This window comes from Protopterus annectens, chromosome 1.part0 (assembly GCF_019279795.1).
Source record: "Protopterus annectens isolate FY-2018-M chromosome 1.part0, PAN1.0, whole genome shotgun sequence".
NCBI lineage: Eukaryota > Metazoa > Chordata > Ceratodontiformes > Protopteridae > Protopterus > Protopterus annectens.
This window is the reverse complement of record NC_056725.1, coordinates 1964762522-1964778120: the sequence shown is the minus strand read 5'-3', so window position 1 is coordinate 1964778120 and position 15599 is coordinate 1964762522.

Below are 15599 nucleotides of genomic sequence, written 5' to 3'. Positions count from 1 at the left end.
AACAAATTTTAGCTGTGCCCCTCTGACTCCCTGTGAAATGTACTAACAGTAGGCAGAAAGGTGTTGAATCTCACTTAATAACAAATGTCAATAAGTGAGAGTAGACACCGCTTGCACGTCAGAAAAGGTATAGTAATAGAAATGCTCTGAATCACCCAAAGTCTGAACTGCAAAATGTCTGAACTATATGACAGGTGTATCCCAGTTATATGTACCTTTCCCTGAGGCTGTTCAAATATATATGTGAGAGTATCTGAGGCCTGGAAGGGTCAGAAACACACAGGCATATCAGCTTGTCTGCTGTTACACACTCTGCAAATAGCTGTAGAATGAATCCCACAAGCATGCCCTTATGTAGAAGTACAACACAGAAATAGCAAAGGATGTAGCCATGTACTGCTAGCAACCACCTGTGACAATACCATTGTTCAGGTGCTGAACAGACTGCTGTGGTGCACAGTAAAAGAATACCAGGCTGACCTCTGTCTACCATCTGGATATGTCCACAGGTGGGAGCTACTCAGACAGACTACAAGCCTTCATTGACTTACAGGTACACAGCAACTCTGCATGTACAGTAAGATAAACATCACACGATAATAAATGATGCACACTGCAGTTCTGCCCCCCTACCCAAAGGTACTATATACCCATGTAGTCAGGCACAACCAAGGGTGTAGGTAGGCATACACAGTACAGAAATATGTCCAGTCATCCTGAGCAGACTGTGCTAATGCCAACACAAACCACAAACTGTTCAGATGTGAGTAACGTACTAATGACAGTATAGCAGTTCACAAACAGTGCATGTGCCTGATATTCATAATTGGTAGTACAACATACTTAGATAACCTCAACACTCTTTCAGGGGTGGAAGGTTTCAAATATCCCACCTAATGTATTGCATATGCACAGCTGTTGCTGGTAAAGAAATAGGCAGCTATGGACCTTCTCCACACCCATCGTGTACATCCCAAGCTAATTTCCCTACTGTCTTCCCCTGTTTGAGCACCCTTTATCACCACATTCCTATCTCCCCATTTACTTTTCTGTCAAAGACATGAGCGCGGGGGTTAGCGGGAGTGAGCACTTGTAAACAGTAGTCAGCGGGTTTGCACCAGTGTGCGCATGTGTGCAACTAGCTTAGCATTGCTAAGATATGATAAGCTCCGCCAAGCTTAGCTTACTATTGCTAACATAAAGTAAGCTAAGATAAGCTTAGCTTAGTATTGCTAAAATACAATAAGCTAAGCTAAGTGTCGCGCAAACCCGCAACAACTCACTTACAACTGCTTAAAAGTGCCTTTGTCACTCTGTATGACAAGGCCCTTGTATTGCTCAGCAGCAAAATAAAATACCCTTGTCATTCTCAAACCCCACACCTTAGACTCACCAGTCTGCATGATGTACCACTAAGCCACAGCAGGTATACAATAACTTGGTGCTGAAAGAAATATAACATGCATTACAAGGAGCGCATGTAAAGGGAAAATAGGAAAGCCATAGGAATACATTGCAATAAAGAAATATGACATGCATTACAAGGACTGAATGTAAAGGGAAAATAGGAAAGCCATAGGAATACATTGCAATAAAGAAATATAACATGCATTATAAAGACTGAATGTAAGGGGAAAATAGGAAAGCCATAGGAATACATTGCAATAACTACTGTTGTATGCCAGTTAATTCCCTAATTCCAAAAGAAAGTACATACTCCCATGTATTCAGTGTTAGCATTAGGAGGTGTGAGTAAACTTACACACTGAGAAGAGTGCACTGGAAGAAGCAACAGTCAGGTTTCAGTACAACATGCATTTCACTGGCTACAGCCCAGCTTCAGATATGAGACATATACCAACCTTCTGACTGACACAACAGTGTCCACAGCAAACAAGCATGGTCCCCACCTTGCAAAACTGAAAGGCCGATGCCTACCTAACCTATCATTTTATAGCAGTGTCCTGAAATCACAGTGAGAACTGCAATTACCATACAGCAGGCTGCATGCAATTACTAAATGGTGGGCACCAACTGGTGCAGAGGCCATCACATGCACATGTGCAGATACCTACAAACGCAGCCTGTACTTGCTGTCCACACATGCAATAATATCATTGCAGCAACTGGAGAAAGAGAGAGAGAGAGCGCGAGTGAGACAGACAGACAGACAGACAAACAAACAAACAAACAGAGGCAGTTGGAGACCAACCCAATAAATAACAACAAACAGAGGCAGTTGGAGAGACCAACCCAAAAAAAAAAAACAGAGACGGTTGGAGACACCAACCAACCAAAACAAAAAATAAAACAAACAGAGGCAGTAGAAGACACCAACCTAAACAAATAAAAAAAAAACATCAACAGGTACAACAGACTGAGGTGAGTAATAAAAAGGTAAGGTATGTAACACAGATGTATTTGCTGGCATCCGAATTATGTGTCTGAAGGGTACTCTACATTCTGTGAACACTCCTTATGTGGTAGCAGTCCGTATCTATATGTATATGCAGATGTGCATAGGGCAAGGGACATACTGCAACTGTTAGTGAAGGCTGGACATATATATGTATTTGAAGGTTGCTATGTGCACATATCTATGTAGATTGTAGTGTGTGGCATTGAAAACAGCAAGCAGTGCAGGTATATGTCATGTGGTGGTTAAATGCTGTGGGACTGAGTTACAGCCAGTGAGGTCTGCTATGGCTATACGGCCTGAGGACAGCGAAATGCATTCTGCATAACACTGTGCAATATTATTACATAATTGTATGTCTCACAACTGTTCCATAATTGATATTCCCACCATGAAAGGTGGGCAGTATGCATATATATGCATATGTGTGTAAATGTACAGCAGTGGCTGTTTACAAGCATGTGTATATATATACACACATACATATATATATATATAGATATATATATATATATATATATATATATATATACATATATATATATATATATATATATATATATATATATATATATATATATATATATATATATATATATATATACGTATATATATATATATATATATATGTATATATACGTATATATATATATATATATATATATATATACGTATATATATATATATATATATATATATATATATATATATATATATATATATATATATATATATATATATATATATATATATATATATATATATATATATATATATATATATATATATATATATATATATCATAGGCAAAGCCACCCACTGACCACCTACTGGAGACATCTTGGCGACTGTATGGGTGATTGTATATTTACCCCTGGGATATCTTTTGTGTCCCTGCTAGACAGAGGCACACTAGCATAAACATACATGGGCTATCTTGTGTGACCTACTATTCACACACACAGTGTAGTAATCTAACAGGGTTGTGAATGCCAAATACACTCTGGCTAGGCTTGTACATGCCCTAGGGCAGATAGCCTAGTATCGACCTCTGAACCTATGCTAATGTTCAAAATGCACAATGTTTATTGCTGATACTGTTTGCAGGTCTTTATCATCTTTGCTTTACCAGTTTCCATGAAGAACTTCAGTATCTGCAGAACATATTTGATTATGACAGGGTTCCACTATATTATAGATGTGTCTGTTGTCATATAACTGTGTGCAGAGGGCTGATTGCTGTATAGTGACATGTTCCTGGGTTAACACATGCAACTGCCAGATATGCATGGCCCACTGCTGTACTCAGACATGGCCTAAGTGTGTGAGCATGCCCAGTTCTGACATTCCATGTTTTGTTGCCTGACATTTGTCTCATTTATTCAAGTGTGTGAGCATGCCCAGTGTGACCCTTCAGTATGTTGCTATCTGAGGTCCACTACATTTGCTGATGTGTGCGAACATGACCAATATTAACATTTATACTGTGTGTGTGTTGGAAGTCAGGTTCTGTTCTCATTGCAGGACTCACCTTTGTGTCATAACTCAACAAGGATTATGCTGTGCCTGCAGGGTTTCCATGGAATACTTTGCATAAACTTATCAACATTCTGTCATACAGGTGGACCACTGCAATACTGTCATGGTTTAGTGGTGCAGTACTTTGGCTATAGTGCACAGTATCCTGGGTTCGAGGCCCATCACTGCTTTATATTTCCATACTGAGCAGACCAGACTGCTTAAGGGCTTGTTAAGCAAATATGAGCATGTTGGCTTTTGTACAGGTATACCAAAACAAGAAATCCAGAAGCACGAAGGCACAACACTCTCCGTATGCTGCCCAGAACAGTTCTGCTAATGAAACACCACTTCAGTACTTTGGCAAACACTTCAAATGTGTAGGAATCGACCAAAAAAACGAAAAGGTAGATGCAAAAAACTTTTAATCCACAGCACAACGAATAAAACACCAGGGTAAACACAAGCGCTTTACCGAACGGGCTTTTTCAAGTGTACTGGGTTGTTGCAAAGCTCAGGTTTTAAATAAAACAACCCTGCCATGTGATCGAATTAATTGAACAATTGCCATCAATTAATTACATTTGAATCATTTAAAAATATATGTATAAATAAGTTTTTTGCATCTACCTTTTCGTTTTTGTTGGTCGATTCCTACAAATTTGAAGTGTTTGCCAAAGTACTGAAGTGGTGTTTCATTAGCAGAACTGTTCTGGGCAGCATACGGAGAGTGTTGTGCCTTCGTGCTTCTGGATTTCTTGTTTTGTACAGGTATGCCCTACTTAGACCAGGCTTGTCCGACATTGCTCAATATTCACCAACATTGCTGGACGTTGCCCAATATTACTGAACATTGACCACAGTTGTGCTAGTTGGTGTGTGCGATTTTGTTTGCATATACTACATGGTGGTAATTGATGTTTAGCACTGCTTTATATTGCTTAACACATGGCATTCATGCCTTAGGTGGTGCTGCAGGGCTGCCTATGTTGGATGCACATACTACACTCCTTGCACATGTTTGGAAGCAGGTAGTGTCAGCTTAACATCCCTTTTACTTTATGTGCGAGTTGGAGAGGGGTATAATTTCCAGAGTTCCTACTGAGCCCGTGTATGTGCTATGTGTTTCCTCTTTGCCAAGGCCAAAGCATACTGGGCATGCCTCCTTCTGCCTACTGGGGCAGGCTCAGGTTGTTCCTCCTGTAAGTCACGCTCTGCCTGTGATGGCCTTGGCAATGGTGGGTGGCTGTTTGGGCCAGGCCTATGCTCGTCCTGCTGCAGCTGTTTTCGCAGGATTATATTATGTAGCATAGCACATACCATGACACTTTGGGTACATGTAGTTGGTGAGTACTGCAAGGCTCCACCAGATGTGTCCAGGCACCAGAACCATGACTTGAGCAGCCCAAACACATGCTCTATTACATTACGTGTTTGTGCGTGTGCCTCATTATGGCATTCCTGTTCAGGTGTGTGTGCGTTTCTGATTGGTATCATCAGCCACGGCTCCAGTGCATAGCCAGCATCCCCCACTAGGTGACCATGTGGGATGTCCTCATTGGAAAATGTCTGGTACAGCTGTGTCAGATGCCAGATATGGGAATCATGGTAGCTTCCAGGGCAGCCTGCACACACATTCAGTATTATGCCCTGGGCATCGCACACAACCTGGCAGTTGATGGAGGGGAAGCCCTTGCAGTTGAAGTAGACCCTACCCCGCTCGCTGGTGCTTTGATGCATGTGTGAGTGCAGTATATTGCACCCACTACCTCAGGGTATTCCACTATTTGCTGGAAGAGATGCATATCGCTGACCAATACCTCACGGGAATTGGGGAAATATACAAGATCACCGACATGTGCTGACATGGCATCCAGGAACTGGTGTAGTACCCCGGATGCTGATGCCTGTGATATCCCCATCATATCACCAGTTGGTCTCTGGAAGGTACCTGTTGCTAATATTCTAAGGCCAACACATACCTTGGCTTCCACTGTGATGGGTTCCCCTCTGTTGGTTCTGTGTGTGAGGCGTGGCCTGCTCAGCTCAACAATTTGCTGCAGGAGGTCTCTGTCCACTCTATAGCGCTCCACTATCTCCAGCTCATGTAGCCCCTGGTAGGTTACCCTGGACCTGTACACTCTTCCCCGTCTCCTCACTGTGGGTTGTCCAGCAGCATTTCCATTGTCACCACCCTCAGCATGTTGCATATGTCACTTTATAACAGCAATGACAGCCCCTAACATTTCTTTGTCTCAGTAAAGCTTTTTCAGTTTTCACTTCTATTAGCTTACTGCAGTGTCTGTTGTGAGAAACATAATGGACTGTTGTTGGCAGAGTTTTAAGTGCTAGGCTGGGCTGGGCTAGTGTACTGCCTGTGTAATTGTCTGATTCTGATTGTTTTCACCTGCTAGCTCTGCTAGTACTCCCTGGTAGCTTCCTACTATTTGTTGTGCTTCCTTTTTCCTTTCTGTTTCCTCAGGGGGGAGCACCGCGCACACAAGTGCAAACACGTGCACAGCAGCTAACATGCACGCACACATGCTTACATGGACTAAAACTTGCTTATTCGGATTACAACGTGTGCACACCAGCACAAACGCGCTTACAACTCTTTAAACAGCCTTATACATGCTTACTCTGGCTTAAACGCATGCACTCACACTTACACGCGCGTACTCTGTCTTACTCGGGTTTACAGGTGCGCACATGCACGCATGCACGCTCAGCAAGAAACTTTGGTGTTATCCACGGTATGCACCTTCCATTTCTTGGCTTTCCCTAGCCTACCTGTTGACACACCTCTTTCCATGATGTCTAAATGACAGTGGACACATGCCACTCTGCTCCAATGAGCTTCACTTCTTTCATACATACCCCCCTCGTGATGTCACCTATCTTCTACTCTGTTACTCCCCATATCCTACTCCTACACTCCACTGACTGTGCTCATTTGCTATGTAAACTAGCGATTCACTATCCTAACACTCATTTACATAGGATTGCCTACTAATGCTTGGTTAAATGTCTTAGACTGAGCTTCCCCACTTAGCAACCTCTACTCGGTGGCCATCTTGTCTTCAGCCTGCCATTCCCTTACATTGTACATTACCACTTTCAATAAAATCCATATTTGTGGGTTTTAATTTGTAGTATTCTGTGTTTTAGAGCGTAGCCCATTTGTGTGGCGCTGCGCTACACTTAAACATCGGATATCGGCGAAAAAAAAAACTTATTTTTATTTTAATTTTGCATCAGGGAAAATTTCCAATGGCCATATATTTGGCCATTGGCATGCTTCCTGCACTGGATGCAACCTTTATTTGGGGCTGTCACGGCTCAGTTTTGCTATTTTCAGAACGGTACTCAGCTGTCAAGTTAGTACACTTCTGCAAATAACACTGCTCTTACTCGGACAGGTTCGGGTTTCCTGAATCGCAAATCTACCTCATTTGCATGCCTTTCGCCCGCAATTGAGGTGATTTGCATGTCCCAGCCCTGTCCGTGTAAGAGCTGTTTTAGGATCTATGTTACACGCCCCTACAGGCTGTTCCTGGATCGCTCGTCGGACATGATGGCTGCATGGAGTCTTACTCTACTCTTAGACTCCGTGCAAGGCATCGTGAATCAGGCCTTTAGTCATAATGGACAGTGTATAATATTTTTCTTGTTTGCCCAATATTCTTAAAGCAGCAATATTTATTTTCCGTAAGTGGATAGTCACATAGTTAAGTTTAGAAGTCTTGTACTATTTGTTGCTGTCTTGTTTCTACCATATTGCTATATGCTTTCTCATCAACAACTTTTCCAGAAGGTGAGCATGTAAGTCTAACTGCTTCATTATCTGATTTATTGTTGAAGGGGGGTTGGACAGAAATATCTGGATATATGCTTTATTTAATATGAACATTTTTATGACTACTTATTTTAAAGGATAAGTAGAGCCTCTTATTTCTGTTGTACATTTTATTCAGTTTAGGCATGCCACTTAAATTAGGTTGTCATTGCATCTTAGTGGTATGCATTTAGGAATGTAGAAATTAATAGCATCATAGACCTCCTTAATAGTATTATGGGCAAACATTTTTGGTTAAGGTAATATTCTTTTCAGTTTTCATTAGTATACAATTTACTGCATTACAGTTTGAGCTGGTAATGATTAAGAGGAATCATGAGTGCCTTTTTTTAGATCTAAAGTTAAAGACGATAGTTCTATGATCTGTGTTATCTGGAAAGGGTATAATCAAGGAAGTATGTTACCTAAGGCATCTGTAAATAATGACAGTTTGGGAAAACGTGTTCCAAATTGTTTTGATATACATAAATGTACTTATTTATTTATTATTCATTGATAAATCAGTTAAATGTGTGCATATATATTTGCTTTTGAGTAGCTTGCCCAAATGCAGTCATTCTGTTGTGACCTCACTGAAGTTCATGTAAAATGAAGGCTAAGTTTGTGAACAAATGTACCACATGAAGAAGAAACAGAATCAGTTGCATGCCTGTTGTAGAGAGTCCAGTCGTAGGTGATAAAAATGTGTGTGCCTAGTAAACTCTGTGCAGTTTTTGTTTTGTTCTAGCCAGACCAGTGATTATGTGCTGAAACCATCATTCACTTTTCTGTTATTTGATTAAGGAATTTGGTAGAGCAAGGACCATCTAACATTGTCTTTAACATTTTATTTAATTCACAAGGAGATATCTGTAATAAATGAGGGTACAGTACTTATCTGAGCCTGATAAGGTAGGGGGGAAATAGGAAAGTCATGGAGCTGTACTTCAGAAATTAAGTTAAAAAGCTGGAGGGTAGCAATCTACAATGGTGGATAGGGTAGTGATAGGGTAGCTGGTAAGAAATAAAGAGGAAGCAGTGTGGAACAATCAATTATTTTTCTATCTATAGTAAATAGGATAGATTGACAAAATAAAACTTGTGAGGAGTTGAGGTGATGGATCAAAGATGGAGGAGCGGGTGTGGCACTGCTGTGTTAAATTGATAATTATGAGATACTAGTCTGTTGGGTAAGTGTTGACTATTTGTGTGGCAGCGTGTCTGAGTGAGAATGTAAGTGACAAGCAGATTAGTTCAAAGGAAGACAAAATGATTATACAGTTAAAATAGACAGCTAGTAGAATTTGTGGCAGGATGACATGATATCATGTGGTTGCCAGGCAGCAGTATGTAGGTGACAACAGCAGATATGGACCTGGCATTCGGTGTTAGTGTATGGATGTATTGCCACACTTAAGTAAATACAAAAAAGAAAATACAATTAAAGTGTTTGTGTTTTAAATACATGAAAGAATGAAAATGTTAAACATTTTTAACATATTGGTTATACGAACATTTGAATGACAGTTAATTTTCATTTAAGGTAGAAATTAGGATGAAAAACTCATTAGTTTAAGCCTCAATGAATTATCTAAAATTTTCATTGGAAGTTCTAGTCTTAGGGAAAATGCACTTTGTGACTTCATTTTTCAGTTAGTACATTTATATCAAGGTGTTAAACATGTTCGTTCTTTTAAATTGTATTATGTTTACACAAGGCTAAAGTCACATATTTTCATGGATTATTATTTTTGGACTAAGAATTCATTGTATTATGCTTGAATAACCAACCTTTCTTTTTTTCTAGAAGTATTATATATATATATGTAGTGTTTATGATAATTCATATAAATGGTGATACCAAAATTATATTAAATAGGGCAATGGCTCTGCACACATGGTTACACATTTGATAAAAAATTAAGATATCTATGACTTCAAATATAGATAATGACACCTTCAGTGTTCAACTTATCAAGTCAAGTTGAATGGGTGATGAAGGTTGTGGCATAAGCTGGAGAAGAAAAGATGAATTAATTAAGCAAAGGCACCTGGCTATATTACAGCCTATTGCTGCTTATGCATATTTCATTTGATTTCACAATTGCAGCTATATTGAGGAAAATGTTACTAACATGCACACATTGAATTGTATATCAAATATTATACTACACACTGAAGCACAACAGTTTATAGTAAAACAGGTGATTCTGATCAATTGCCTCTATGGATCTGGCTGTGTAACCCTCCCCCAGTTATGTTCATGATGAAAATGTTAATCACCAAACAGAATCCCTTGCATATAGTTATATTTATTGTTGCATTAAACTATAATGATTCCTTCCTACAGCAGAGTTTATTTTTCGGTTTTACAATCCACTCTCATCATTCCTTGGGGAGGTTTCCTATAATATATTAATATGCCTACTATCATTATTGAATACTGTATATTCGCTCCATGCATGCAGAAGAACATACTTTATTAACCTCATAAATGATTGAAAATCACAATAAATTACGACCCTCCATGTAGTTTTCTTTCTTCCTAATGCACAGAGGCCAGGTTAATATTTAATGGACAGTTACAATTTTATATAAACACTTAGTGAGCATCACCAAGAAAAGGAATTACTTCAGTTTCTTGCATCACACAAATATAAATATAAACCAGTAAAATGGAATTAACCTGCCAAAGAATCGCTATGGGACATAACATTGAGTGCTTTCTGTTAATATATTCATGTAAAAATACTTATAGAATTCAAGAGGATAGACTGAATCACAGATAGATATTACTTAGAGCATTCCGTCACCTTATTTTACAGATGATTGCCATCATATTTTATGCAAGAAGTTAAACTGCATGTCTTGCTGTAGTTCATCAGAATGAGGTAATTAGAATTTATGTTCATCGTTACAAAAGAAATGACCACAGCCTATTAACATGTGGCATTAAGTTATCCATGCTTTGGGCACAGTAAACCTTTAGCAGAAATGAATGAATTATGGACTGATGGCATACATAAAAAAACACCACCTGTAAACATATTAAATACTGGAGCACATGTTCTACTGTAAAAAAAATCATATTAATTGTAATCAGTAATTCAGTTAGTTAAATGCGGATTTGCTAAGTTGAAAGAAACTGTGTGTGACTGTGTATGCACTATTTACAAGTGCCCTTTCATAGTAATAATACTGATATTTTAATGACACAATTTAGAAGAGTAGAACAAGAGAGTAGGGAACACTAATGCTGATATAAATCAAAATAAAAAATACAATGTTGAAAATGTGCAAATTATGTCTGTCAGCTAAAGGTAATAAATAAAACACAAATTTATATTAATCAAAATCATAAAGCTATTTAATATATTTATGATTGTATCCTAATTTTCAATGTTGTGCCAGAACCAAATTTTAACATTTAAGTTGCATACGGTTTTAAAGAAGACGATTTATGTTTGCTATATCTAAACAACTTCATGGACTTATAAATGATAATAAGACCAATAATCACAAGCACTAAACATTGTAGAAGTAGGTTTAGAAAAGGAGATTATGTGGACATTTCTATGATTTCACATGTAACTCATTAAAAGTGTTATAATGTGCATATCACATTGTCATAAAAATGAATTCAAAAAAAGTTATGTCGCTAAAGCTATATGTCTACAATATAATTAATGGATAGAATTTCTTCACGAACCATCTGACAACAAGAACTTTTGCTCATCAGGCCATATGTAAAAAATGAGGTTGTCATTTCCTGTACTTAATTCCTATAGAACCAGTAAATGAAGTGTAAATGAACACAGGTTTACCAGCAGGCACTGCTGTTTTCTTAAACACATAGAGCAAGTGCTTCAGTAATTTAAGTATTTAGTCAGTACCTAAATCTAAAGCCATGTTACAGTGAAACACAGTCTAGCAAACACATAATGATGGTAGCTGCATATCAATGTTCTACAATGCAGCTTTGCAGCAATCTAGTGAGGATATCTTAAGCAGTTTTCCAAGTAACATAAGAAATTATAATTTCTAATCCATTTTAACTATTTTTTTCTGTTTTCTGAATATACTACTATTCATAAATGACTCTCTGATGCTGATACCATCATATCCTTTTGCACCAACAAAGGTACACTCAGTAATGACTTAACCCATGTTGCTGCCATCAGCAGGTGATGTTAGAATAAAAGCTTCTGTTTAATAACACCTACTGCATAGTAACTCTCTCATTGTCTCTGCCTCACTCACCCACACACCTTCACACACACACACACACACATACACACACACACACACACACACACACACACACACAGTTCACTCTTCACAGCATTCAGCTTCTCTCTATCTCACCATCCTGTTGTGAACGTAGTGAGTTGGAATAAGTTTAACTCACACTACTCACATGTAGTTCCTTCACCGCTATGATTATGGTAAGTTCTTACCAAAAACTGCTATAACTTCAAGGTCATATTAAGCTCAGCAGAAGATGACAACATTTCCAAATGTGCATTGGGCTAAACAGGTTTGGTCAGCTGGGATTTGCTGAAAAAAAAGTCAAAGACAAACTCAAACCATGTGAATTTCTGATAAAGAAAAAAATATATGTAGACTTTTGTACAGCGCACTAAGGAAGCATAGAGATGGTTATTATTGCAGTGAAACAATAATGCATAATACAACTTAGAGAATCAGCAACCTGTACATCATGACCCTGAATGCAGAATGAAAATTCTCCAGTAATGTACAGGAAATTCCCATTGAAAAACAAGTCTGCCACTTCATGGCAGCATATTAAGCTGTCTGGGCAACAGAAAAGTAAATATACACCTTCTGTTATGCTCACTAAACAGCACTTTCCTGTTTAGTGAGCATAAAATTAGGGGAAAAGAAAAATAAAAGAGGAAGAAAAGCATGTTTGTGTGTGTGTGTGTGTGTGTGTGTGTGTGTGTGTGTGTGTGTGTGTGTGTGTGCATGTGTGTGTGTGTGTGTGCGCGTGTGTGCGTGTGTAAGGTTGTGTCTATCTGTGTGACTGTGGGCTTGTATATGTGACAGCATAAGTCAGAGAGAGAGAGAGAGAGTCAGAGTGCAACAGGCACATTGGTATGAAACTTGTAATGTCTAGCATTACTGACTGACTTTAATCTTAAGAGATATACTAGGAAATCATTTGTCAGAGCAGCACTATGAGGCAAATTCATCCTCAGTTAAATGGGGAGGGGGAAGCTGCAATCCTTCTGTTCAATTATTTCCTTTATACATGACACATCTGAGGATGTGTTGACAAAGTGATTGTAAATGCTGTGTGCATATGTGTGTGTGTTTTCTATCAATGTATATATGTTTGAGTCTGTTTGCCTGTTGTCCGTGTTTCTGAATGTGTGTGTTTCTACATATATGTTTTTGAGTGTATCAAAACCAGTTTGTCTGTGCTTCTGAAATTACTTCCTCCGACACCAACTACGTATATTACAGCAAGTTTGAAACACTAATCCATTAGGTGGGGGGAACCATTTTACATCTAAAATATAAATATAAATGATCCAGTAATTAAAAATAAATAAATTAATAAATAGATTAATTAATTAATTAATTAATTAATTAATGTAAAACAACTTAACAGCTAGTGCTTTAAGTCCAGGTGTAGAGGCCCTCTGCCTGCAGTTTCAGTACACCATAATACATACCCTTTAGGGCATTATTGCTTGCTGAATGCCAGTTAGCATTCAAATATGCCATGCAAAAATGACATTTTGAATGTCAGTAAAGTAAGCTAGCCAGTTGTTTTTACATTGTAGTAATTAAGAAATGTACTCTTATTTTAAAATCTTATTACTTAAGATAGCATTTTAAAGTGTCCCAGCATAATAACATGAGCATGCCCTCTAGAATTTAACATCCTATCCCTTTAGAAAAATATCCAGGACCTATGAGCTGTCGCAAAGCAGTGGTGATGTACTCATAAAAATGATTTCAGGTTCTAAGATGGAGAAATGATGAGACTCACCACTCTTGGTGTTTTCAGAAGCTTTGAGGAAATCAGCCAGTACTCTAAACACCTCATGTATTGTAGGGAAGGTGTGCTCTTAAGACATGACACTCTTTCCTTTGTCTACCATGCTATGGTCCTGAGTCAGCTGAAGTAGTACTTTCTGTGTTCTCACATGACTCTCTGCTGTGGATACAACTCCATGTAGGAAGGAGTCTGGAAACATATGCAGGTTCCTGCATATTACTAATGAGCAATTTGTAGCACTCATTTCATCAGCTCATTGGAACAAGGAAGTGTACAAGAGGGGATAGTCACTGTATGGATAGTAATCAGCACCAAATATGTGATGATGACCTATAGAGGTGGAAAACTTAGTTATAACCTAATGACATTCACAGTTATTTTTATGATCCATATAACTCCATCTCAGTCTGCAGTTAACTAATAAAAGTTTTGGAAAGCATACCTTAAGTAAGCATATGGCCTGCTTATATATTGTTATTGTTGTTTTCTGAACTAAAACCATAGCTACATTGTGCTTACTTAAGTAATTTTAAATGACAGGCTGCTTCTGTGAGAAATTTAGACTTCTGATATTTACTACTGAATACTTGAACATTTTCAAAAGCTATACGATTTCAGGTACTATATGTAATTAGTATTAATGTTAATACTCTGTACTACTTGACAAGAAGGATGTGAATAAGGCTAAAACTGGTCCTATGTTAAATAGCAAGATAAAAATAAAAATGTCTGCCAAAGCAAGGCTTGGCAATAGAGTGTAAAATTTTAAATCAGAACCAAGTCTATATAATAAATGAATATTTCAAATAATTAAAAAATGTTTATTAAGCTTCTCCAACAATGCCGTGCAAAATAATCCAGATAAAGTGAAAAAAGGAACAAGAAGCAGGCTTATCCATTTTCTAGCAGTAAGCTTCACATTGGTTAAGTTACAATGCAAAATGATTTCAAACCCATGGAATAAACTAAATTCCATGAGTAAATCATGGATATAAATTCTTTTTAGAATCATATGCTCACTGGGACGACCCATGTATCTAATCTAAATTAGTGTCATGACTGTCTTCCAGTTCCTTTAGAGGTCATGTTTTTGGTTGCTTAGGTTTGCCAGCACTTTATTTTCAAGATTTACTCTTTATTACTAGTGTTGAACTTAGGCAATTCTCAGAGTTTGGCTTTTTGACTGATCAGTACATCCCCGGTTTTGGGATATTGATTTTCCATGTCTTTTTCCCCTTTTATTTTCAGAATTCTGGGCCCTATAGTTATTCTTGACTAGTCCATGCAGATGAAGACTGCAGAGAGAGAGAGAGAGAGATAAGTCATTTGCTTTTCTTAAGCATTGCCCTAAACCCAACCTAACATTACTTTGCAGGAATGCTGTAGCCGTTCCAAGGAAATAAAGCCTAGCAGCATTTCTCATGTATTAATCAGTGTTAATGACTATATAAAAATTGTAGGGAGTCCATTCCATTCTAATATCAGATTTAGTTTATTCCTGGTAAGGCCTTTCCATTTGCTTTCATTTAATTTGGTTAACTTGACACGGGCAGAGTGAGGCATTCTTGCCTTCCTTTGATCAATATATTTCCTTTACAGTAAAATTAAAATGTTTTGAAATGGCTTGTAGGCACTGTTGTGGAGAGTATCACAGCAGCTTCAGCACTCAGTGACTGGCATGATTTGTGATGATCTGTGTGACAGAAAAGGAAAAGCACCCTTGGCAAGAGTTTTTCTAAGGACACCAGAGTCTACCCTTCATTTTTTTTAGCTCAACAAACTGAAGATTGACATTCATTACC